Source organism: Rhinoderma darwinii, assembly GCF_050947455.1.
Source record: "Rhinoderma darwinii isolate aRhiDar2 chromosome 5 unlocalized genomic scaffold, aRhiDar2.hap1 SUPER_5_unloc_7, whole genome shotgun sequence".
Classification (NCBI taxonomy): Eukaryota; Metazoa; Chordata; class Amphibia; order Anura; family Rhinodermatidae; genus Rhinoderma; species Rhinoderma darwinii.
Window position 1 is genome coordinate 446065 of NW_027461820.1, and position 24832 is coordinate 470896.

The following is a 24832-nucleotide window of genomic DNA, read 5'->3' on the forward strand; positions in this document are numbered from 1 at the left end:
GCTGCCAGTGTTTATCTGCATGGCAGCAGGGCATTTGGGCGTTGCCAGGAAGGCGTTTTTATGTAGATTCCTCCTCTTTCAGCACTGCATTGTGGTGCAAGCAAAAGAAGCAAATCCTGTCTGGCTTCCTCTCCGGCCTTTATTCACCTCCCGTGTAGCTGTGAGTGTGTGAGCCTGCAGGGCCCCATGGAATTGCCTAGAAGTAGGCTGAATCGCTGCAAGGGCTGAACAGCAGTATCGGGCAGGCTCGGGCAACGCGCGGCCCGTTCGGGTTATCGCTTCTCGGCCTTTTGGCTAAGATCAAGTGTAGTATCTGTTCTTATCAGTTTAATATCTGATACGTCCCCTATCTGGGGACCATATATTAAATGGATTTTTAGAACAGGGAGATGGAAATAGAGCTTGCTCTGTCCACTCCACGCATTGACCTGGTATTGCAGTATTTCCAGGACCGGTGCACCCTTTCCTTATGTGTTGACTAAAAGCAGATTCCAAAAGTGTTTTTTGTCTTTGCTATTGTTTCTGTCTTTCTGAAGGGATCTCCCCTTTTAATCCCATTATTTCAACACCTGTTGGACAATGCATGAGTGATAATGAGCTCATTGATTAAATGCAATTAATGAATAGATTGCCACCTCTTGTTGTGTGTCGTCTGTGTTTCTGTGTTTCCGGCATTTCACATTGGAACACCTCATTCACCTTCCTTGTCTTCTCTCCGCCCTCCCTTTTAGGTAAGTTAAAGAGCTGCACCTGAGCCAGCCACTGATTGATTGATTGATTGATTGATTGATTGATTGATTGATTGATTGATTGATTGATTGATGCAGCACAACAGTCAAATAGTGGAGTGGAGTAGGGGAACAGCAAACAGCCAATAAAGCAGCCCGCCCGCTCGCCTGCCCGCCACAATGGACCTACCTGTGTACACTAGATGGATGTGATGGAATGTACTGTCGTCCCTACATTTCAAGAAGAAGTAAGAATTGCAGTTGCAACAAAGCCTTGCTTGCCTACAAAGAGAGCAGCAATTTGGATTTGTTACTATGTTACCTAGAAGAATAACAAACTGTGCAAGGATGGAGGTTGTAGGAGCAAGGAGAAGTTGTCTGTAAAGTTGGTGGATGCCTATTTTCCATTTTGCAGTCCCTTGTCTCCCTCTTGTGGCCTCCTGGAGGCAACTAGCTGTGCAAAAAAAAGACAGCCTGGCGGCCGGCTGTTGCAGTGTTGCCCTCTCAGGCAACACTGAGTGACTGACTGAGCCTCACCGTCTTATATAAAGTTCAGACGGAACTTTGCACGTGTCATAGTGGAGCCCTCAGGATTCCAGAGCCAGCTTTCTGACATCATAATGGGGCCTCAGAGATAAAAGCCTGGGCCCAGGCAGTGTTGGTCAGTGCTGCTCAGCAGGCAGCACTGGACTGGACTGGATTACAGCTGATACAAGGTGTGAAGGAACAAGGGGTGGCTGTGGGCATGCACTTGCTGCCGCTGCCAGTGTTTATCTGCATGGCAGCAGGGCATTTGGGCGTTGCCAGGAAGGCGTTTTTATGTAGATTCCTCCTCTTTCAGCACTGCATTGTGGTGCAAGCAAAAGAAGCAAATCCTGTCTGGCTTCCTCTCCGGCCTTTATTCACCTCCCGTGTAGCTGTGAGTGTGTGAGCCTGCAGGGCCCCATGGAATTGCCTAGAAGTAGGCTGAATCACTGCAAGGGCTGAACAGCAGTATCGGGCAGGCTCGGGCAACGCGCGGCCCGTTCGGGTTATCGCTTCTCGGCCTTTTGGCTAAGATCAAGTGTAGTATCTGTTCTTATCAGTTTAATATCTGATACGTCCCCTATCTGGGGACCATATATTAAATGGATTTTTAGAACAGGGAGATGGAAATAGAGCTTGCTCTGTCCACTCCACGCATTGACCTGGTATTGCAGTATTTCCAGGACCGGTGCACCCTTTCCTTATGTGTTGACTAAAAGCAGATTCCAAAAGTGTTTTTTGTCTTTGCTATTGTTTCTGTCTTTCTGAAGGGATCTCCCCTTTTAATCCCATTATTTCAACACCTGTTGGACAATGCATGAGTGATAATGAGCTCATTGATTAAATGCAATTAATGAATAGATTGCCACCTCTTGTTGTGTGTCGTCTGTGTTTCTGTGTTTCCGGCATTTCACATTGGAACACCTCATTCACCTTCCTTGTCTTCTCTCCGCCCTCCCTTTTAGGTAAGTTAAAGAGCTGCACCTGAGCCAGCCACTGATTGATTGATTGATTGATTGATTGATTGATTGATTGATTGATTGATGCAGCACAACAGTCAAATAGTGGAGTGGAGTAGGGGAACAGCAAACAGCCAATAAAGCAGCCCGCCCGCTCGCCTGCCCGCCACAATGGACCTACCTGTGTACACTAGATGGATGTGATGGAATGTACTGTCGTCCCTACATTTCAAGAAGAAGTAAGAATTGCAGTTGCAACAAAGCCTTGCTTGCCTACAAAGAGAGCAGCAATTTGGATTTGTTACTATGTTACCTAGAAGAATAACAAACTGTGCAAGGATGGAGGTTGTAGGAGCAAGGAGAAGTTGTCTGTAAAGTTGGTGGATGCCTATTTTCCATTTTGCAGTCCCTTGTCTCCCTCTTGTGGCCTCCTGGAGGCAACTAGCTGTGCAAAAAAAAGACAGCCTGGCGGCCGGCTGTTGCAGTGTTGCCCTCTCAGGCAACACTGAGTGACTGACTGAGCCTCACCGTCTTATATAAAGTTCAGACGGAACTTTGCACGTGTCATAGTGGAGCCCTCAGGATTCCAGAGCCAGCTTTCTGACATCATAATGGGGCCTCAGAGATAAAAGCCTGGGCCCAGGCAGTGTTGGTCAGTGCTGCTCAGCAGGCAGCACTGGACTGGACTGGATTACAGCTGATACAAGGTGTGAAGGAACAAGGGGTGGCTGTGGGCATGCACTTGCTGCCGCTGCCAGTGTTTATCTGCATGGCAGCAGGGCATTTGGGCGTTGCCAGGAAGGCGTTTTTATGTAGATTCCTCCTCTTTCAGCACTGCATTGTGGTGCAAGCAAAAGAAGCAAATCCTGTCTGGCTTCCTCTCCGGCCTTTATTCACCTCCCGTGTAGCTGTGAGTGTGTGAGCCTGCAGGGCCCCATGGAATTGCCTAGAAGTAGGCTGAATCGCTGCAAGGGCTGAACAGCAGTATCGGGCAGGCTCGGGCAACGCGCGGCCCGTTCGGGTTATCGCTTCTCGGCCTTTTGGCTAAGATCAAGTGTAGTATCTGTTCTTATCAGTTTAATATCTGATACGTCCCCTATCTGGGGACCATATATTAAATGGATTTTTAGAACAGGGAGATGGAAATAGAGCTTGCTCTGTCCACTCCACGCATTGACCTGGTATTGCAGTATTTCCAGGACCGGTGCACCCTTTCCTTATGTGTTGACTAAAAGCAGATTCCAAAAGTGTTTTTTGTCTTTGCTATTGTTTCTGTCTTTCTGAAGGGATCTCCCCTTTTAATCCCATTATTTCAACACCTGTTGGACAATGCATGAGTGATAATGAGCTCATTGATTAAATGCAATTAATGAATAGATTGCCACCTCTTGTTGTGTGTCGTCTGTGTTTCTGTGTTTCCGGCATTTCACATTGGAACACCTCATTCACCTTCCTTGTCTTCTCTCCGCCCTCCCTTTTAGGTAAGTTAAAGAGCTGCACCTGAGCCAGCCACTGATTGATTGATTGATTGATTGATTGATTGATTGATTGATTGATTGATTGATTGATGCAGCACAACAGTCAAATAGTGGAGTGGAGTAGGGGAACAGCAAACAGCCAATAAAGCAGCCCGCCCGCTCGCCTGCCCGCCACAATGGACCTACCTGTGTACACTAGATGGATGTGATGGAATGTACTGTCGTCCCTACATTTCAAGAAGAAGTAAGAATTGCAGTTGCAACAAAGCCTTGCTTGCCTACAAAGAGAGCAGCAATTTGGATTTGTTACTATGTTACCTAGAAGAATAACAAACTGTGCAAGGATGGAGGTTGTAGGAGCAAGGAGAAGTTGTCTGTAAAGTTGGTGGATGCCTATTTTCCATTTTGCAGTCCCTTGTCTCCCTCTTGTGGCCTCCTGGAGGCAACTAGCTGTGCAAAAAAAAGACAGCCTGGCGGCCGGCTGTTGCAGTGTTGCCCTCTCAGGCAACACTGAGTGACTGACTGAGCCTCACCGTCTTATATAAAGTTCAGACGGAACTTTGCACGTGTCATAGTGGAGCCCTCAGGATTCCAGAGCCAGCTTTCTGACATCATAATGGGGCCTCAGAGACTCAGAGATAAAAGCCTGGGCCCAGGCAGTGTTGGTCAGTGCTGCTCAGCAGGCAGCACTGGACTGGACTGGATTACAGCTGATACAAGGTGTGAAGGAACAAGGGGTGGCTGTGGGCATGCACTTGCTGCCGCTGCCAGTGTTTATCTGCATGGCAGCAGGGCATTTGGGCGTTGCCAGGAAGGCGTTTTTATGTAGATTCCTCCTCTTTCAGCACTGCATTGTGGTGCAAGCAAAAGAAGCAAATCCTGTCTGGCTTCCTCTCCGGCCTTTATTCACCTCCCGTGTAGCTGTGAGTGTGTGAGCCTGCAGGGCCCCATGGAATTGCCTAGAAGTAGGCTGAATCGCTGCAAGGGCTGAACAGCAGTATCGGGCAGGCTCGGGCAACGCGCGGCCCGTTCGGGTTATCGCTTCTCGGCCTTTTGGCTAAGATCAAGTGTAGTATCTGTTCTTATCAGTTTAATATCTGATACGTCCCCTATCTGGGGACCATATATTAAATGGATTTTTAGAACAGGGAGATGGAAATAGAGCTTGCTCTGTCCACTCCACGCATTGACCTGGTATTGCAGTATTTCCAGGACCGGTGCACCCTTTCCTTATGTGTTGACTAAAAGCAGATTCCAAAAGTGTTTTTTGTCTTTGCTATTGTTTCTGTCTTTCTGAAGGGATCTCCCCTTTTAATCCCATTATTTCAACACCTGTTGGACAATGCATGAGTGATAATGAGCTCATTGATTAAATGCAATTAATGAATAGATTGCCACCTCTTGTTGTGTGTCGTCTGTGTTTCTGTGTTTCCGGCATTTCACATTGGAACACCTCATTCACCTTCCTTGTCTTCTCTCCGCCCTCCCTTTTAGGTAAGTTAAAGAGCTGCACCTGAGCCAGCCACTGATTGATTGATTGATTGATTGATTGATTGATTGATTGATTGATTGATTGCAGCACAACAGTCAAATAGTGGAGTGGAGTAGGGGAACAGCAAACAGCCAATAAAGCAGCCCGCCCGCTCGCCTGCCCGCCACAATGGACCTACCTGTGTACACTAGATGGATGTGATGGAATGTACTGTCGTCCCTACATTTCAAGAAGAAGTAAGAATTGCAGTTGCAACAAAGCCTTGCTTGCCTACAAAGAGAGCAGCAATTTGGATTTGTTACTATGTTACCTAGAAGAATAACAAACTGTGCAAGGATGGAGGTTGTAGGAGCAAGGAGAAGTTGTCTGTAAAGTTGGTGGATGCCTATTTTCCATTTTGCAGTCCCTTGTCTCCCTCTTGTGGCCTCCTGGAGGCAACTAGCTGTGCAAAAAAAAGACAGCCTGGCGGCCGGCTGTTGCAGTGTTGCCCTCTCAGGCAACACTGAGTGACTGACTGAGCCTCACCGTCTTATATAAAGTTCAGACGGAACTTTGCACGTGTCATAGTGGAGCCCTCAGGATTCCAGAGCCAGCTTTCTGACATCATAATGGGGCCTCAGAGATAAAAGCCTGGGCCCAGGCAGTGTTGGTCAGTGCTGCTCAGCAGGCAGCACTGGACTGGACTGGATTACAGCTGATACAAGGTGTGAAGGAACAAGGGGTGGCTGTGGGCATGCACTTGCTGCCGCTGCCAGTGTTTATCTGCATGGCAGCAGGGCATTTGGGCGTTGCCAGGAAGGCGTTTTTATGTAGATTCCTCCTCTTTCAGCACTGCATTGTGGTGCAAGCAAAAGAAGCAAATCCTGTCTGGCTTCCTCTCCGGCCTTTATTCACCTCCCGTGTAGCTGTGAGTGTGTGAGCCTGCAGGGCCCCATGGAATTGCCTAGAAGTAGGCTGAATCGCTGCAAGGGCTGAACAGCAGTATCGGGCAGGCTCGGGCAACGCGCGGCCCGTTCGGGTTATCGCTTCTCGGCCTTTTGGCTAAGATCAAGTGTAGTATCTGTTCTTATCAGTTTAATATCTGATACGTCCCCTATCTGGGGACCATATATTAAATGGATTTTTAGAACAGGGAGATGGAAATAGAGCTTGCTCTGTCCACTCCACGCATTGACCTGGTATTGCAGTATTTCCAGGACCGGTGCACCCTTTCCTTATGTGTTGACTAAAAGCAGATTCCAAAAGTGTTTTTTGTCTTTGCTATTGTTTCTGTCTTTCTGAAGGGATCTCCCCTTTTAATCCCATTATTTCAACACCTGTTGGACAATGCATGAGTGATAATGAGCTCATTGATTAAATGCAATTAATGAATAGATTGCCACCTCTTGTTGTGTGTCGTCTGTGTTTCTGTGTTTCCGGCATTTCACATTGGAACACCTCATTCACCTTCCTTGTCTTCTCTCCGCCCTCCCTTTTAGGTAAGTTAAAGAGCTGCACCTGAGCCAGCCACTGATTGATTGATTGATTGATTGATTGATTGATTGATTGATTGATTGATTGATGCAGCACAACAGTCAAATAGTGGAGTGGAGTAGGGGAACAGCAAACAGCCAATAAAGCAGCCCGCCCGCTCGCCTGCCCGCCACAATGGACCTACCTGTGTACACTAGATGGATGTGATGGAATGTACTGTCGTCCCTACATTTCAAGAAGAAGTAAGAATTGCAGTTGCAACAAAGCCTTGCTTGCCTACAAAGAGAGCAGCAATTTGGATTTGTTACTATGTTACCTAGAAGAATAACAAACTGTGCAAGGATGGAGGTTGTAGGAGCAAGGAGAAGTTGTCTGTAAAGTTGGTGGATGCCTATTTTCCATTTTGCAGTCCCTTGTCTCCCTCTTGTGGCCTCCTGGAGGCAACTAGCTGTGCAAAAAAAAGACAGCCTGGCGGCCGGCTGTTGCAGTGTTGCCCTCTCAGGCAACACTGAGTGACTGACTGAGCCTCACCGTCTTATATAAAGTTCAGACGGAACTTTGCACGTGTCATAGTGGAGCCCTCAGGATTCCAGAGCCAGCTTTCTGACATCATAATGGGGCCTCAGAGATAAAAGCCTGGGCCCAGGCAGTGTTGGTCAGTGCTGCTCAGCAGGCAGCACTGGACTGGACTGGATTACAGCTGATACAAGGTGTGAAGGAACAAGGGGTGGCTGTGGGCATGCACTTGCTGCCGCTGCCAGTGTTTATCTGCATGGCAGCAGGGCATTTGGGCGTTGCCAGGAAGGCGTTTTTATGTAGATTCCTCCTCTTTCAGCACTGCATTGTGGTGCAAGCAAAAGAAGCAAATCCTGTCTGGCTTCCTCTCCGGCCTTTATTCACCTCCCGTGTAGCTGTGAGTGTGTGAGCCTGCAGGGCCCCATGGAATTGCCTAGAAGTAGGCTGAATCGCTGCAAGGGCTGAACAGCAGTATCGGGCAGGCTCGGGCAACGCGCGGCCCGTTCGGGTTATCGCTTCTCGGCCTTTTGGCTAAGATCAAGTGTAGTATCTGTTCTTATCAGTTTAATATCTGATACGTCCCCTATCTGGGGACCATATATTAAATGGATTTTTAGAACAGGGAGATGGAAATAGAGCTTGCTCTGTCCACTCCACGCATTGACCTGGTATTGCAGTATTTCCAGGACCGGAGCACCCTTTCCTTATGTGTTGACTAAAAGCAGATTCCAAAAGTGTTTTTTGTCTTTGCTATTGTTTCTGTCTTTCTGAAGGGATCTCCCCTTTTAATCCCATTATTTCAACACCTGTTGGACAATGCATGAGTGATAATGAGCTCATTGATTAAATGCAATTAATGAATAGATTGCCACCTCTTGTTGTGTGTCGTCTGTGTTTCTGTGTTTCCGGCATTTCACATTGGAACACCTCATTCACCTTCCTTGTCTTCTCTCCGCCCTCCCTTTTAGGTAAGTTAAAGAGCTGCACCTGAGCCAGCCACTGATTGATTGATTGATTGATTGATTGATTGATTGATTGATTGATTGATTGATTGATTGATTGATTGATTGATGCAGCACAACAGTCAAATAGTGGAGTAGGGGAACAGCAAACAGCCAATAAAGCAGCCCGCCCGCTCGCCTGCCCGCCACAATGGACCTACCTGTGTACACTAGATGGATGTGATGGAATGTACTGTCGTCCCTACATTTCAAGAAGAAGTAAGAATTGCAGTTGCAACAAAGCCTTGCTTGCCTACAAAGAGAGCAGCAATTTGGATTTGTTACTATGTTACCTAGAAGAATAACAAACTGTGCAAGGATGGAGGTTGTAGGAGCAAGGAGAAGTTGTCTGTAAAGTTGGTGGATGCCTATTTTCCATTTTGCAGTCCCTTGTCTCCCTCTTGTGGCCTCCTGGAGGCAACTAGCTGTGCAAAAAAAAGACAGCCTGGCGGCCGGCTGTTGCAGTGTTGCCCTCTCAGGCAACACTGAGTGACTGACTGAGCCTCACCGTCTTATATAAAGTTCAGACGGAACTTTGCACGTGTCATAGTGGAGCCCTCAGGATTCCAGAGCCAGCTTTCTGACATCATAATGGGGCCTCAGAGATAAAAGCCTGGGCCCAGGCAGTGTTGGTCAGTGCTGCTCAGCAGGCAGCACTGGACTGGACTGGATTACAGCTGATACAAGGTGTGAAGGAACAAGGGGTGGCTGTGGGCATGCACTTGCTGCCGCTGCCAGTGTTTATCTGCATGGCAGCAGGGCATTTGGGCGTTGCCAGGAAGGCGTTTTTATGTAGATTCCTCCTCTTTCAGCACTGCATTGTGGTGCAAGCAAAAGAAGCAAATCCTGTCTGGCTTCCTCTCCGGCCTTTATTCACCTCCCGTGTAGCTGTGAGTGTGTGAGCCTGCAGGGCCCCATGGAATTGCCTAGAAGTAGGCTGAATCGCTGCAAGGGCTGAACAGCAGTATCGGGCAGGCTCGGGCAACGCGCGGCCCGTTCGGGTTATCGCTTCTCGGCCTTTTGGCTAAGATCAAGTGTAGTATCTGTTCTTATCAGTTTAATATCTGATACGTCCCCTATCTGGGGACCATATATTAAATGGATTTTTAGAACAGGGAGATGGAAATAGAGCTTGCTCTGTCCACTCCACGCATTGACCTGGTATTGCAGTATTTCCAGGACCGGTGCACCCTTTCCTTATGTGTTGACTAAAAGCAGATTCCAAAAGTGTTTTTTGTCTTTGCTATTGTTTCTGTCTTTCTGAAGGGATCTCCCCTTTTAATCCCATTATTTCAACACCTGTTGGACAATGCATGAGTGATAATGAGCTCATTGATTAAATGCAATTAATGAATAGATTGCCACCTCTTGTTGTGTGTCGTCTGTGTTTCTGTGTTTCCGGCATTTCACATTGGAACACCTCATTCACCTTCCTTGTCTTCTCTCCGCCCTCCCTTTTAGGTAAGTTAAAGAGCTGCACCTGAGCCAGCCACTGATTGATTGATTGATTGATTGATTGATTGATTGATTGATTGATTGATTGATTGATTGATTGATGCAGCACAACAGTCAAATAGTGGAGTGGAGTAGGGGAACAGCAAACAGCCAATAAAGCAGCCCGCCCGCTCGCCTGCCCGCCACAATGGACCTACCTGTGTACACTAGATGGATGTGATGGAATGTACTGTCGTCCCTACATTTCAAGAAGAAGTAAGAATTGCAGTTGCAACAAAGCCTTGCTTGCCTACAAAGAGAGCAGCAATTTGGATTTGTTACTATGTTACCTAGAAGAATAACAAACTGTGCAAGGATGGAGGTTGTAGGAGCAAGGAGAAGTTGTCTGTAAAGTTGGTGGATGCCTATTTTCCATTTTGCAGTCCCTTGTCTCCCTCTTGTGGCCTCCTGGAGGCAACTAGCTGTGCAAAAAAAAGACAGCCTGGCGGCCGGCTGTTGCAGTGTTGCCCTCTCAGGCAACACTGAGTGACTGACTGAGCCTCACCGTCTTATATAAAGTTCAGACGGAACTTTGCACGTGTCATAGTGGAGCCCTCAGGATTCCAGAGCCAGCTTTCTGACATCATAATGGGGCCTCAGAGATAAAAGCCTGGGCCCAGGCAGTGTTGGTCAGTGCTGCTCAGCAGGCAGCACTGGACTGGACTGGATTACAGCTGATACAAGGTGTGAAGGAACAAGGGGTGGCTGTGGGCATGCACTTGCTGCCGCTGCCAGTGTTTATCTGCATGGCAGCAGGGCATTTGGGCGTTGCCAGGAAGGCGTTTTTATGTAGATTCCTCCTCTTTCAGCACTGCATTGTGGTGCAAGCAAAAGAAGCAAATCCTGTCTGGCTTCCTCTCCGGCCTTTATTCACCTCCCGTGTAGCTGTGAGTGTGTGAGCCTGCAGGGCCCCATGGAATTGCCTAGAAGTAGGCTGAATCGCTGCAAGGGCTGAACAGCAGTATCGGGCAGGCTCGGGCAACGCGCGGCCCGTTCGGGTTATCGCTTCTCGGCCTTTTGGCTAAGATCAAGTGTAGTATCTGTTCTTATCAGTTTAATATCTGATACGTCCCCTATCTGGGGACCATATATTAAATGGATTTTTAGAACAGGGAGATGGAAATAGAGCTTGCTCTGTCCACTCCACGCATTGACCTGGTATTGCAGTATTTCCAGGACCGGTGCACCCTTTCCTTATGTGTTGACTAAAAGCAGATTCCAAAAGTGTTTTTTGTCTTTGCTATTGTTTCTGTCTTTCTGAAGGGATCTCCCCTTTTAATCCCATTATTTCAACACCTGTTGGACAATGCATGAGTGATAATGAGCTCATTGATTAAATGCAATTAATGAATAGATTGCCACCTCTTGTTGTGTGTCGTCTGTGTTTCTGTGTTTCCGGCATTTCACATTGGAACACCTCATTCACCTTCCTTGTCTTCTCTCCGCCCTCCCTTTTAGGTAAGTTAAAGAGCTGCACCTGAGCCAGCCACTGATTGATTGATTGATTGATTGATTGATTGATTGATTGATTGATTGATTGATTGATTGATTGATGCAGCACAACAGTCAAATAGTGGAGTGGAGTAGGGGAACAGCAAACAGCCAATAAAGCAGCCCGCCCGCTCGCCTGCCCGCCACAATGGACCTACCTGTGTACACTAGATGGATGTGATGGAATGTACTGTCGTCCCTACATTTCAAGAAGAAGTAAGAATTGCAGTTGCAACAAAGCCTTGCTTGCCTACAAAGAGAGCAGCAATTTGGATTTGTTACTATGTTACCTAGAAGAATAACAAACTGTGCAAGGATGGAGGTTGTAGGAGCAAGGAGAAGTTGTCTGTAAAGTTGGTGGATGCCTATTTTCCATTTTGCAGTCCCTTGTCTCCCTCTTGTGGCCTCCTGGAGGCAACTAGCTGTGCAAAAAAAAGACAGCCTGGCGGCCGGCTGTTGCAGTGTTGCCCTCTCAGGCAACACTGAGTGACTGACTGAGCCTCACCGTCTTATATAAAGTTCAGACGGAACTTTGCACGTGTCATAGTGGAGCCCTCAGGATTCCAGAGCCAGCTTTCTGACATCATAATGGGGCCTCAGAGATAAAAGCCTGGGCCCAGGCAGTGTTGGTCAGTGCTGCTCAGCAGGCAGCACTGGACTGGACTGGATTACAGCTGATACAAGGTGTGAAGGAACAAGGGGTGGCTGTGGGCATGCACTTGCTGCCGCTGCCAGTGTTTATCTGCATGGCAGCAGGGCATTTGGGCGTTGCCAGGAAGGCGTTTTTATGTAGATTCCTCCTCTTTCAGCACTGCATTGTGGTGCAAGCAAAAGAAGCAAATCCTGTCTGGCTTCCTCTCCGGCCTTTATTCACCTCCCGTGTAGCTGTGAGTGTGTGAGCCTGCAGGGCCCCATGGAATTGCCTAGAAGTAGGCTGAATCGCTGCAAGGGCTGAACAGCAGTATCGGGCAGGCTCGGGCAACGCGCGGCCCGTTCGGGTTATCGCTTCTCGGCCTTTTGGCTAAGATCAAGTGTAGTATCTGTTCTTATCAGTTTAATATCTGATACGTCCCCTATCTGGGGACCATATATTAAATGGATTTTTAGAACAGGGAGATGGAAATAGAGCTTGCTCTGTCCACTCCACGCATTGACCTGGTATTGCAGTATTTCCAGGACCGGTGCACCCTTTCCTTATGTGTTGACTAAAAGCAGATTCCAAAAGTGTTTTTTGTCTTTGCTATTGTTTCTGTCTTTCTGAAGGGATCTCCCCTTTTAATCCCATTATTTCAACACCTGTTGGACAATGCATGAGTGATAATGAGCTCATTGATTAAATGCAATTAATGAATAGATTGCCACCTCTTGTTGTGTGTCGTCTGTGTTTCTGTGTTTCCGGCATTTCACATTGGAACACCTCATTCACCTTCCTTGTCTTCTCTCCGCCCTCCCTTTTAGGTAAGTTAAAGAGCTGCACCTGAGCCAGCCACTGATTGATTGATTGATTGATTGATTGATTGATTGATTGATTGATTGATTGATTGATTGATGCAGCACAACAGTCAAATAGTGGAGTGGAGTAGGGGAACAGCAAACAGCCAATAAAGCAGCCCGCCCGCTCGCCTGCCCGCCACAATGGACCTACCTGTGTACACTAGATGGATGTGATGGAATGTACTGTCGTCCCTACATTTCAAGAAGAAGTAAGAATTGCAGTTGCAACAAAGCCTTGCTTGCCTACAAAGAGAGCAGCAATTTGGATTTGTTACTATGTTACCTAGAAGAATAACAAACTGTGCAAGGATGGAGGTTGTAGGAGCAAGGAGAAGTTGTCTGTAAAGTTGGTGGATGCCTATTTTCCATTTTGCAGTCCCTTGTCTCCCTCTTGTGGCCTCCTGGAGGCAACTAGCTGTGCAAAAAAAAGACAGCCTGGCGGCCGGCTGTTGCAGTGTTGCCCTCTCAGGCAACACTGAGTGACTGACTGAGCCTCACCGTCTTATATAAAGTTCAGACGGAACTTTGCACGTGTCATAGTGGAGCCCATCATAATGGGGCCTCAGAGATAAAAGCCTGGGCCCAGGCAGTGTTGGTCAGTGCTGCTCAGCAGGCAGCACTGGACTGGACTGGATTACAGCTGATACAAGGTGTGAAGGAACAAGGGGTGGCTGTGGGCATGCACTTGCTGCCGCTGCCAGTGTTTATCTGCATGGCAGCAGGGCATTTGGGCGTTGCCAGGAAGGCGTTTTTATGTAGATTCCTCCTCTTTCAGCACTGCATTGTGGTGCAAGCAAAAGAAGCAAATCCTGTCTGGCTTCCTCTCCGGCCTTTATTCACCTCCCGTGTAGCTGTGAGTGTGTGAGCCTGCAGGGCCCCATGGAATTGCCTAGAAGTAGGCTGAATCGCTGCAAGGGCTGAACAGCAGTATCGGGCAGGCTCGGGCAACGCGCGGCCCGTTCGGGTTATCGCTTCTCGGCCTTTTGGCTAAGATCAAGTGTAGTATCTGTTCTTATCAGTTTAATATCTGATACGTCCCCTATCTGGGGACCATATATTAAATGGATTTTTAGAACAGGGAGATGGAAATAGAGCTTGCTCTGTCCACTCCACGCATTGACCTGGTATTGCAGTATTTCCAGGACCGGTGCACCCTTTCCTTATGTGTTGACTAAAAGCAGATTCCAAAAGTGTTTTTTGTCTTTGCTATTGTTTCTGTCTTTCTGAAGGGATCTCCCCTTTTAATCCCATTATTTCAACACCTGTTGGACAATGCATGAGTGATAATGAGCTCATTGATTAAATGCAATTAATGAATAGATTGCCACCTCTTGTTGTGTGTCGTCTGTGTTTCTGTGTTTCCGGCATTTCACATTGGAACACCTCATTCACCTTCCTTGTCTTCTCTCCGCCCTCCCTTTTAGGTAAGTTAAAGAGCTGCACCTGAGCCAGCCACTGATTGATTGATTGATTGATTGATTGATTGATTGATTGATTGATTGATTGATTGATTGATTGATGCAGCACAACAGTCAAATAGTGGAGTGGAGTAGGGGAACAGCAAACAGCCAATAAAGCAGCCCGCCCGCTCGCCTGCCCGCCACAATGGACCTACCTGTGTACACTAGATGGATGTGATGGAATGTACTGTCGTCCCTACATTTCAAGAAGAAGTAAGAATTGCAGTTGCAACAAAGCCTTGCTTGCCTACAAAGAGAGCAGCAATTTGGATTTGTTACTATGTTACCTAGAAGAATAACAAACTGTGCAAGGATGGAGGTTGTAGGAGCAAGGAGAAGTTGTCTGTAAAGTTGGTGGATGCCTATTTTCCATTTTGCAGTCCCTTGTCTCCCTCTTGTGGCCTCCTGGAGGCAACTAGCTGTGCAAAAAAAAGACAGCCTGGCGGCCGGCTGTTGCAGTGTTGCCCTCTCAGGCAACACTGAGTGACTGACTGAGCCTCACCGTCTTATATAAAGTTCAGACGGAACTTTGCACGTGTCATAGTGGAGCCCTCAGGATTCCAGAGCCAGCTTTCTGACATCATAATGGGGCCTCAGAGATAAAAGCCTGGGCCCAGGCAGTGTTGGTCAGTGCTGCTCAGCAGGCAGCACTGGACTGGACTGGATTACAGCTGATACAAGGTGTGAAGGAACAAGGGGTGGCTGTGGGCATGCACTTGCTGCCGCTGCCAGTGTTTATCTGCATGGCAGCAGGGCATTTGGGCGTTGCCAGGAAGGCGTTTTTATGTAGATTCCTCCTCTTTCAGCACTGCATTGTGGTGCAAGCAAAAGAAGCAAATCCTGTCTGGCTTCCTCTCCGGCCTTTATTCACCTCCCGTGTAGCTGTGAGTGTGTGAGCCTGCAGGGCCCCATGGAATTGCCTAGAAGTAGGCTGAATCGCTGCAAGGGCTGAACAGCAGTATCGGGCAGGCTCGGGCAACGCGCGGCCCGTTCGGGTTATCGCTTCTCGGCCTTTTGGCTAAGATCAAGTGTAGTATCTGTTCTTATCAGTTTAATATCTGATACGTCCCCTATCTGGGGACCATATATTAAATGGATTTTTAGAACAGGGAGATGGAAATAGAGCTTGCTCTGTCCACTCCACGCATTGACCTGGTATTGCAGTATTTCCAGGACCGGAGCACCCTTTCCTTATGTGTTGACTAAAAGCAGATTCCAAAAGTGTTTTTTGTCTTTGCTATTGTTTCTGTCTTTCTGAAGGGATCTCCCCTTTTAATCCCATTATTTCAACACCTGTTGGACAATGCATGAGTGATAATGAGCTCATTGATTAAATGCAATTAATGAATAGATTGCCACCTCTTGTTGTGTGTCGTCTGTGTTTCTGTGTTTCCGGCATTTCACATTGGAACACCTCATTCACCTTCCTTGTCTTCTCTCCGCCCTCCCTTTTAGGTAAGTTAAAGAGCTGCACCTGAGCCAGCCACTGATTGATTGATTGATTGATTGATTGATTGATTGATTGATTGATTGATTGATGCAGCACAACAGTCAAATAGTGGAGTGGAGTAGGGGAACAGTGGAGTAGGGGAACAGCAAACAGCCAATAAAGCAGCCCGCCCGCTCGCCTGCCCGCCACAATGGACCTACCTGTGTACACTAGATGGATGTGATGGAATGTACTGTCGTCCCTACATTTCAAGAAGAAGTAAGAATTGCAGTTGCAACAAAGCCTTGCTTGCCTACAAAGAGAGCAGCAATTTGGATTTGTTACTATGTTACCTAGAAGAATAACAAACTGTGCAAGGATGGAGGTTGTAGGAGCAAGGAGAAGTTGTCTGTAAAGTTGGTGGATGCCTATTTTCCATTTTGCAGTCCCTTGTCTCCCTCTTGTGGCCTCCTGGAGGCAACTAGCTGTGCAAAAAAAAGACAGCCTGGCGGCCGGCTGTTGCAGTGTTGCCCTCTCAGGCAACACTGAGTGACTGACTGAGCCTCACCGTCTTATATAAAGTTCAGACGGAACTTTGCACGTGTCATAGTGGAGCCCTCAGGATTCCAGAGCCAGCTTTCTGACATCATAATGGGGCCTCAGAGATAAAAGCCTGGGCCCAGGCAGTGTTGGTCAGTGCTGCTCAGCAGGCAGCACTGGACTGGACTGGATTACAGCTGATACAAGGTGTGAAGGAACAAGGGGTGGCTGTGGGCATGCACTTGCTGCCGCTGCCAGTGTTTATCTGCATGGCAGCAGGGCATTTGGGCGTTGCCAGGAAGGCGTTTTTATGTAGATTCCTCCTCTTTCAGCACTGCATTGTGGTGCAAGCAAAAGAAGCAAATCCTGTCTGGCTTCCTCTCCGGCCTTTATTCACCTCCCGTGTAGCTGTGAGTGTGTGAGCCTGCAGGGCCCCATGGAATTGCCTAGAAGTAGGCTGAATCGCTGCAAGGGCTGAACAGCAGTATCGGGCAGGCTCGGGCAACGCGCGGCCCGTTCGGGTTATCGCTTCTCGGCCTTTTGGCTAAGATCAAGTGTAGTATCTGTTCTTATCAGTTTAATATCTGATACGTCCCCTATCTGGGGACCATATATTAAATGGATTTTTAGAACAGGGAGATGGAAATAGAGCTTGCTCTGTCCACTCCACGCATTGACCTGGTATTGCAGTATTTCCAGGACCGGTGCACCCTTTCCTTATGTGTTGACTAAAAGCAGATTCCAAAAGTGTTTTTTGTCTTTGCTATTGTTTCTGTCTTTCTGAAGGGATCTCCCCTTTTAATCCCATTATTTCAACACCTGTTGGACAATGCATGAGTGATAATGAGCTCATTGATTAAATGCAATTAATGAATAGATTGCCACCTCTTGTTGTGTGTCGTCTGTGTTTCTGTGTTTCCGGCATTTCACATTGGAACACCTCATTCACCTTCCTTGTCTTCTCTCCGCCCTCCCTTTTAGGTAAGTTAAAGAGCTGCACCTGAGCCAGCCACTGATTGATTGATTGATTGATTGATTGATTGATTGATTGATTGATTGATTGATTGATTGATTGATGCAGCACAACAGTCAAATAGTGGAGTGGAGTAGGGGAACAGCAAACAGCCAATAAAGCAGCCCGCCCGCTCGCCTGCCCGCCACAATGGACCTACCTGTGTACACTAGATGGATGTGATGGAATGTACTGTCGTCCCTACATTTCAAGAAGAAGTAAGAATTGCAGTTGCAACAAAGCCTTGCTTGCCTACAAAGAGAGCAGCAATTTGGATTTGTTACTATGTTACCTAGAAGAATAACAAACTGTGCAAGGATGGAGGTTGTAGGAGCAAGGAGAAGTTGTCTGTAAAGTTGGTGGATGCCTATTTTCCATTTTGCAGTCCCTTGTCTCCCTCTTGTGGCCTCCTGGAGGCAACTAGCTGTGCAAAAAAAAGACAGCCTGGCGGCCGGCTGTTGCAGTGTTGCCCTCTCAGGCAACACTGAGTGACTGACTGAGCCTCACCGTCTTATATAAAGTTCAGACGGAACTTTGCACGTGTCATAGTGGAGCCCTCAGGATTCCAGAGCCAGCTTTCTGACATCATAATGGGGCCTCAGAGATAAAAGCCTGGGCCCAGGCAGTGTTGGTCAGTGCTGCTCAGCAGGCAGCACTGGACTGGACTGGATTACAGCTGATACAAGGTGTGAAGGAACAAGGGGTGGCTGTGGGCATGCACTTGCTGCCGCTGCCAGTGTTTATCTGCATGGCAGCAGGGCATTTGGGCGTTGCCAGGAAGGCGTTTTTATGTAGATTCCTCCTCTTTCAGCACTGCATTGTGGTGCAAGCAAAAGAAGCAAATCCTGTCTGGCTTCCTCTCCGGCCTTTATTCACCTCCCGTGTAGCTGTGAGTGTGTGAGCCTGCAGGGCCCCATGGAATTGCCTAGAAGTAGGCTGAATCGCTGCAAGGGCTGAACAGCAGTATCGGGCAGGCTCGGGCAACGCGCGGCCCGTTCGGGTTATCGCTTCTCGGCCTTTTGGCTAAGATCAAGTGTAGTATCTGTTCTTATCAGTTTAATATCTGATACGTCCCCTATCTGGGGACCATATATTAAATGGATTTTTAGAACAGGGAGATGGAAATAGAGCTTGCTCTGTCCACTCCACGCATTGACCTGGTATTGCAGTATTTCCAGGACCGGTGCACCCTTTCCTTATGTGTTGACTAAAAGCAGATTCCAAAAGTGTTTTTTGTCTTTGCTATTGTTTCTGTCTTTCTGAAGGGATCTCCCCTTTTAATCCCATTATTTCAACACCTGTTGGACAATGCATGAGTGATAATGAGCTCATTGATTAAATGCAATTAATGAATAGATTGCCACCTCTTGTTGTGTGTCGTCTGTGTTTCTGTGTTTCCGGCATTTCACATTGGAACACCTCATTCACCTTCCTTGTCTTCTCTCCGCCCTCCCTTTTAGGTAAGTTAAAGAGCTGCACCTGAGCCAGCCACTGATTGATTGATTGATTGATTGATTGATTGATTGATTGATTGATTGATTGATTGATTGATTGATTGATTGATGCAGCACAACAGTCAAATAGTGGAGTGGAGTAGGGGAACAGCAAACAGCCAATAAAGCAGCCCGCCCGCTCGCCTGCCCGCCACAATGGACCTACCTGTGTACACTAGATGGATGTGATGGAATGTACTGTCGTCCCTACATTTCAAGAAGAAGTAAGAATTGCAGTTGCAACAAAGCCTTGCTTGCCTACAAAGAGAGCAGCAATTTGGATTTGTTACTATGTTACCTAGAAGAATAACAAACTGTGCAAGGATGGAGGTTGTAGGAGCAAGGAGAAGTTGTCTGTAAAGTTGGTGGATGCCTATTTTCCATTTTGCAGTCCCTTGTCTCCCTCTTGTGGCCTCCTGGAGGCAACTAGCTGTGCAAAAAAAAGACAGCCTGGCGGCCGGCTGTTGCAGTGTTGCCCTCTCAGGCAACACTGAGTGACTGACTGAGCCTCACCGTCTTATATAAAGTTCAGACGGAACTTTGCACGTGTCATAGTGGAGCCCTCAGGATTCCAGAGCCAGCTTTCTGACATCATAATGGGGCCTCAGAGATAAAAGCCTGGGCCCAGGCAGTGTTGGTCAGTGCTGCTCAGCAGGCAGCACTGGACTGGACTGGATTACAGCTGATACAAGGTGTGAAGGAACAAGGGGTGGCTGTGGGCATGCACTTGCTGCCGCTGCCAGTGTTTATCTGCATGGCAGCAGGGCATTTGGGCGTTGCCAGGAAGGCGTTTTTATGTAGATTCCTCCTCTTTCAGCACTGCATTGTGGTGCAAGCAAAAGAAGCAAATCCTGTCTGGCTTCCTCTCCGGCCTTTATTCACCTCCCGTGTAGCTGTGAGTGTGTGAGCCTGCAGGGCCCCATGGAATTGCCTAGAAGTAGGCTGAATCGCTGCAAGGGCTGAACAGCAGTATCGGGCAGGCTCGGGCAACGCGCGGCCCGTTCGGGTTATCGCTTCTCGGCCTTTTGGCTAAGATCAAGTGTAGTATCTGTTCTTATCAGTTTAATATCTGATACGTCCCCTATCTGGGGACCATATATTAAATGGATTTTTAGAACAGGGAGATGGAAATAGAGCTTGCTCTGTCCACTCCACGCATTGACCTGGTATTGCAGTATTTCCAGGACCGGTGCACCCTTTCCTTATGTGTTGACTAAAAGCAGATTCCAAAAGTGTTTTTTGTCTTTGCTATTGTTTCTGTCTTTCTGAAGGGATCTCCCCTTTTAATCCCATTATTTCAACACCTGTTGGACAATGCATGAGTGATAATGAGCTCATTGATTAAATGCAATTAATGAATAGATTGCCACCTCTTGTTGTGTGTCGTCTGTGTTTCTGTGTTTCCGGCATTTCACATTGGAACACCTCATTCACCTTCCTTGTCTTCTCTCCGCCCTCCCTTTTAGGTAAGTTAAAGAGCTGCACCTGAGCCAGCCACTGATTGATTGATTGATTGATTGATTGATTGATTGATTGATTGATTGATTGATTGATTGATTGATGCAGCACAACAGTCAAATAGTGGAGTGGAGTAGGGGAACAGCAAACAGCCAATAAAGCAGCCCGCCCGCTCGCCTGCCCGCCACAATGGACCTACCTGTGTACACTAGATGGATGTGATGGAATGTACTGTCGTCCCTACATTTCAAGAAGAAGTAAGAATTGCAGTTGCAACAAAGCCTTGCTTGCCTACAAAGAGAGCAGCAATTTGGATTTGTTACTATGTTACCTAGAAGAATAACAAACTGTGCAAGGATGGAGGTTGTAGGAGCAAGGAGAAGTTGTCTGTAAAGTTGGTGGATGCCTATTTTCCATTTTGCAGTCCCTTGTCTCCCTCTTGTGGCCTCCTGGAGGCAACTAGCTGTGCAAAAAAAAGACAGCCTGGCGGCCGGCTGTTGCAGTGTTGCCCTCTCAGGCAACACTGAGTGACTGACTGAGCCTCACCGTCTTATATAAAGTTCAGACGGAACTTTGCACGTGTCATAGTGGAGCCCTCAGGATTCCAGAGCCAGCTTTCTGACATCATAATGGGGCCTCAGAGATAAAAGCCTGGGCCCAGGCAGTGTTGGTCAGTGCTGCTCAGCAGGCAGCACTGGACTGGACTGGATTACAGCTGATACAAGGTGTGAAGGAACAAGGGGTGGCTGTGGGCATGCACTTGCTGCCGCTGCCAGTGTTTATCTGCATGGCAGCAGGGCATTTGGGCGTTGCCAGGAAGGCGTTTTTATGTAGATTCCTCCTCTTTCAGCACTGCATTGTGGTGCAAGCAAAAGAAGCAAATCCTGTCTGGCTTCCTCTCCGGCCTTTATTCACCTCCCGTGTAGCTGTGAGTGTGTGAGCCTGCAGGGCCCCATGGAATTGCCTAGAAGTAGGCTGAATCGCTGCAAGGGCTGAACAGCAGTACGGGCAGGCTCGGGCAACGCGCGGCCCGTTCGGGTTATCGCTTCTCGGCCTTTTGGCTAAGATCAAGTGTAGTATCTGTTCTTATCAGTTTAATATCTGATACGTCCCCTATCTGGGGACCATATATTAAATGGATTTTTAGAACAGGGAGATGGAAATAGAGCTTGCTCTGTCCACTCCACGCATTGACCTGGTATTGCAGTATTTCCAGGACCGGAGCACCCTTTCCTTATGTGTTGACTAAAAGCAGATTCCAAAAGTGTTTTTTGTCTTTGCTATTGTTTCTGTCTTTCTGAAGGATCTCCCCTTTTAATCCCATTATTTCAACACCTGTTGGACAATGCATGAGTGATAATGAGCTCATTGATTAAATGCAATTAATGAATAGATTGCCACCTCTTGTTGTGTGTCGTCTGTGTTTCTGTGTTTCCGGCATTTCACATTGGAACACCTCATTCACCTTCCTTGTCTTCTCTCCGCCCTCCCTTTTAGGTAAGTTAAAGAGCTGCACCTGAGCCAGCCACTGATTGATTGATTGATTGATTGATTGATTGATTGATTGATTGATTGATTGATTGATTGATTGATTGATGCAGCACAACAGTCAAATAGTGGAGTGGAGTAGGGGAACAGCAAACAGCCAATAAAGCAGCCCGCCCGCTCGCCTGCCCGCCACAATGGACCTACCTGTGTACACTAGATGGATGTGATGGAATGTACTGTCGTCCCTACATTTCAAGAAGAAGTAAGAATTGCAGTTGCAACAAAGCCTTGCTTGCCTACAAAGAGAGCAGCAATTTGGATTTGTTACTATGTTACCTAGAAGAATAACAAACTGTGCAAGGATGGAGGTTGTAGGAGCAAGGAGAAGTTGTCTGTAAAGTTGGTGGATGCCTATTTTCCATTTTGCAGTCCCTTGTCTCCCTCTTGTGGCCTTCCTGGAGGCAACTAGCTGTGCAAAAAAAAGACAGCCTGGCGGCCGGCTGTTGCAGTGTTGCCCTCTCAGGCAACACTGAGTGACTGACTGAGCCTCACCGTCTTATATAAAGTTCAGACGGAACTTTGCACGTGTCATAGTGGAGCCCTCAGGATTCCAGAGCCAGCTTTCTGACATCATAATGGGGCCTCAGAGATAAAAGCCTGGGCCCAGGCAGTGTTGGTCAGTGCTGCTCAGCAGGCAGCACTGGACTGGACTGGATTACAGCTGATACAAGGTGTGAAGGAACAAGGGGTGGCTGTGGGCATGCACTTGCTGCCGCTGCCAGTGTTTATCTGCATGGCAGCAGGGCATTTGGGCGTTGCCAGGAAGGCGTTTTTATGTAGATTCCTCCTCTTTCAGCACTGCATTGTGGTGCAAGCAAAAGAAGCAAATCCTGTCTGGCTTCCTCTCCGGCCTTTATTCACCTCCCGTGTAGCTGTGAGTGTGTGAGCCTGCAGGGCCCCCATGGAATTGCCTAGAAGTAGGCTGAATCGCTGCAAGGGCTGAACAGCAGTATCGGGCAGGCTCGGGCAACGCGCGGCCCGTTCGGGTTATCGCTTCTCGGCCTTTTGGCTAAGATCAAGTGTAGTATCTGTTCTTATCAGTTTAATATCTGATACGTCCCCTATCTGGGGACCATATATTAAATGGATTTTTAGAACAGGAGATGGAAATAGAGCTTGCTCTGTCCACTCCACGCATTGACCTGGTATTGCAGTATTTCCAGGACCGGTGCACCCTTTCCTTATGTGTTGACTAAAAGCAGATTCCAAAAGTGTTTTTTGTCTTTGCTATTGTTTCTGTCTTTCTGAAGGGATCTCCCCTTTTAATCCCATTATTTCAACACCTGTTGGACAATGCATGAGTGATAATGAGCTCATTGATTAAATGCAATTAATGAATAGATTGCCACCTCTTGTTGTGTGTCGTCTGTGTTTCTGTGTTTCCGGCATTTCACATTGGAACACCTCATTCACCTTCCTTGTCTTCTCTCCGCCCTCCCTTTTAGGTAAGTTAAAGAGCTGCACCTGAGCCAGCCACTGATTGATTGATTGATTGATTGATTGATTGATTGATTGATTGATTGATTGATTGATTGATTGATGATGCAGCACAACAGTCAAATAGTGGAGTGGAGTAGGGGGAACAGCAAACAGCCAATAAAGCAGCCCGCCCGCTCGCCTGCCCGCCACAATGGACCTACCTGTGTACACTAGATGGATGTGATGGAATGTACTGTCGTCCCTACATTTCAAGAAGAAGTAAGAATTGCAGTTGCAACAAAGCCTTGCTTGCCTACAAAGAGAGCAGCAATTTGGATTTGTTACTATGTTACCTAGAAGAATAACAAACTGTGCAAGGATGGAGGTTGTAGGAGCAAGGAGAAGTTGTCTGTAAAGTTGGTGGATGCCTATTTTCCATTTTGCAGTCCCTTGTCTCCCTCTTGTGGCCTCCTGGAGGCAACTAGCTGTGCAAAAAAAGACAGCCTGGCGGCCGGCTGTTTGCAGTGTTGCCCTCTCAGGCAACACTGAGTGACTGACTGAGCCTCACCGTCTTATATAAAGTTCAGACGGAACTTTGCACGTGTCATAGTGGAGCCCTCAGGATTCCAGAGCCAGCTTTCTGACATCATAATGGGGCCTCAGAGATAAAAGCCTGGGCCCAGGCAGTGTTGGTCAGTGCTGCTCAGCAGGCAGCACTGGACTGGACTGGATTACAGCTGATACAAGGTGTGAAGGAACAAGGGGTGGCTGTGGGCATGCACTTGCTGCCGCTGCCAGTGTTTATCTGCATGGCAGCAGGGCATTTGGGCGTTGCCAGGAAGGCGTTTTTATGTAGATTCCTCTCTTTCAGCACTGCATTGTGGTGCAAGCAAAAGAAGCAAATCCTGTCTGCTTCCTCTCCGGCCTTTATTCACCTCCCGTGTAGCTGTGAGTGTGTGAGCCTGCAGGGCCCCATGGAATTGCCTAGAAGTAGGCTGAATCGCTGCAAGGGCTGAACAACAGTATCGGGCAGGCTCGGGCAAGCGCGGCCCGTTCGGGTTATCGCTTCTCGGCCTTTTGGCTAAGATCAAGTGTAGTATCTGTTCTTATCAGTTTTAATATCTGATACGTCCCCTATCTGGGGACCATATATTAAATGGATTTTTAGAACAGGGAGATGGAAATAGAGCTTGCTCTGTCCACTCCACGCATTGACCTGGTATTGCAGTATTTCCAGGACCGGTGCACCCTTTCCTTATGTGTTGACTAAAAGCAGATTCCAAAAGTGTTTTTTGTCTTTGCTATTGTTTCTGTCTTTCTGAAGGGATCTCCCCTTTTAATCCCATTATTTCAACACCTGTTGAACAATGCATGAGTGATAATGAGCTCATTGATTAAATGCAATTAATGAATAGATTGCCACCTCTTGTTGTGTGTCGTCTGTGTTTCTGTGTTTCCGGCATTTCACATTGGAACACCTCATTCACCTTCCTTGTCTTCTCTCCGCCCTCCCTTTTAGGTAGTTAAAGAGCTGCACCTGAGCCAGCCACTGATTGATTGATTGATTGATTGATTGATTGATTGATTGATTGATTGATTGATTGATTGATTGATTGATGCAGCACAACAGTCATAATAGTGGAGTGGAGTAGGGGAACAGCAAACAGCCAATAAAGCAGCCCGCCCGCTCGCCTGCCCGCCACAATGGACCTACCTGTGTACACTAGATGGATGTGATGGAATGTACTGTCGTCCCTACATTTCAAGAAGAAGTAAGAATTGCAGTTGCAACAAAGCCTTGCTTGCCTACAAAGAGAGCAGC

At 47.6% G+C, this 24832-nt stretch overlaps 17 non-coding genes across 17 annotated transcripts; all 17 read left to right on the forward strand.

Moving 5' to 3' along the window:
- The first annotated feature begins 274 nt into the window (after positions 1 to 274).
- LOC142696879 (U2 spliceosomal RNA) lies at positions 275 to 465 on the forward strand. Its single transcript, XR_012864727.1, has one exon. It is a non-coding gene; the product is annotated as a U2 spliceosomal RNA (small nuclear RNA).
- Positions 466 to 1761: 1296 nt separating this feature from the next.
- On the forward strand, positions 1762 to 1952 carry LOC142696880 (U2 spliceosomal RNA). Its single transcript, XR_012864728.1, has one exon. It is a non-coding gene; the product is annotated as a U2 spliceosomal RNA (small nuclear RNA).
- A 1284-nt stretch (positions 1953 to 3236) lies between these two features.
- On the forward strand, positions 3237 to 3427 carry LOC142696881 (U2 spliceosomal RNA). Its single transcript, XR_012864729.1, has one exon. It is a non-coding gene; the product is annotated as a U2 spliceosomal RNA (small nuclear RNA).
- Positions 3428 to 4727: 1300 nt separating this feature from the next.
- LOC142696882 (U2 spliceosomal RNA) lies at positions 4728 to 4918 on the forward strand. Its single transcript, XR_012864730.1, has one exon. It is a non-coding gene; the product is annotated as a U2 spliceosomal RNA (small nuclear RNA).
- Positions 4919 to 6203: 1285 nt separating this feature from the next.
- LOC142696883 (U2 spliceosomal RNA) lies at positions 6204 to 6394 on the forward strand. The gene has a single exon (XR_012864731.1). It is a non-coding gene; the product is annotated as a U2 spliceosomal RNA (small nuclear RNA).
- Positions 6395 to 7682: 1288 nt separating this feature from the next.
- LOC142696579 (U2 spliceosomal RNA) lies at positions 7683 to 7873 on the forward strand. The gene has a single exon (XR_012864461.1). It is a non-coding gene; the product is annotated as a U2 spliceosomal RNA (small nuclear RNA).
- Positions 7874 to 9176: 1303 nt separating this feature from the next.
- LOC142696884 (U2 spliceosomal RNA) lies at positions 9177 to 9367 on the forward strand. Its single transcript, XR_012864732.1, has one exon. It is a non-coding gene; the product is annotated as a U2 spliceosomal RNA (small nuclear RNA).
- A 1300-nt stretch (positions 9368 to 10667) lies between these two features.
- On the forward strand, positions 10668 to 10858 carry LOC142696885 (U2 spliceosomal RNA). Its single transcript, XR_012864733.1, has one exon. It is a non-coding gene; the product is annotated as a U2 spliceosomal RNA (small nuclear RNA).
- Positions 10859 to 12158: 1300 nt separating this feature from the next.
- On the forward strand, positions 12159 to 12349 carry LOC142696887 (U2 spliceosomal RNA). Its single transcript, XR_012864734.1, has one exon. It is a non-coding gene; the product is annotated as a U2 spliceosomal RNA (small nuclear RNA).
- Positions 12350 to 13618: 1269 nt separating this feature from the next.
- On the forward strand, positions 13619 to 13809 carry LOC142696889 (U2 spliceosomal RNA). Its single transcript, XR_012864736.1, has one exon. It is a non-coding gene; the product is annotated as a U2 spliceosomal RNA (small nuclear RNA).
- Positions 13810 to 15109: 1300 nt separating this feature from the next.
- On the forward strand, positions 15110 to 15300 carry LOC142696581 (U2 spliceosomal RNA). Its single transcript, XR_012864463.1, has one exon. It is a non-coding gene; the product is annotated as a U2 spliceosomal RNA (small nuclear RNA).
- A 1304-nt stretch (positions 15301 to 16604) lies between these two features.
- On the forward strand, positions 16605 to 16795 carry LOC142696890 (U2 spliceosomal RNA). Its single transcript, XR_012864737.1, has one exon. It is a non-coding gene; the product is annotated as a U2 spliceosomal RNA (small nuclear RNA).
- Positions 16796 to 18095: 1300 nt separating this feature from the next.
- On the forward strand, positions 18096 to 18286 carry LOC142696891 (U2 spliceosomal RNA). The gene has a single exon (XR_012864738.1). It is a non-coding gene; the product is annotated as a U2 spliceosomal RNA (small nuclear RNA).
- Positions 18287 to 19594: 1308 nt separating this feature from the next.
- LOC142696892 (U2 spliceosomal RNA) lies at positions 19595 to 19785 on the forward strand. The gene has a single exon (XR_012864739.1). It is a non-coding gene; the product is annotated as a U2 spliceosomal RNA (small nuclear RNA).
- A 1299-nt stretch (positions 19786 to 21084) lies between these two features.
- Positions 21085 to 21275, forward strand: LOC142696582 (U2 spliceosomal RNA). Its single transcript, XR_012864464.1, has one exon. It is a non-coding gene; the product is annotated as a U2 spliceosomal RNA (small nuclear RNA).
- Positions 21276 to 22580: 1305 nt separating this feature from the next.
- On the forward strand, positions 22581 to 22770 carry LOC142696601 (U2 spliceosomal RNA). Its single transcript, XR_012864481.1, has one exon. It is a non-coding gene; the product is annotated as a U2 spliceosomal RNA (small nuclear RNA).
- Positions 22771 to 24071: 1301 nt separating this feature from the next.
- LOC142696604 (U2 spliceosomal RNA) lies at positions 24072 to 24263 on the forward strand. The gene has a single exon (XR_012864484.1). It is a non-coding gene; the product is annotated as a U2 spliceosomal RNA (small nuclear RNA).
- The last annotated feature ends 569 nt before the right edge of the window (positions 24264 to 24832 follow it).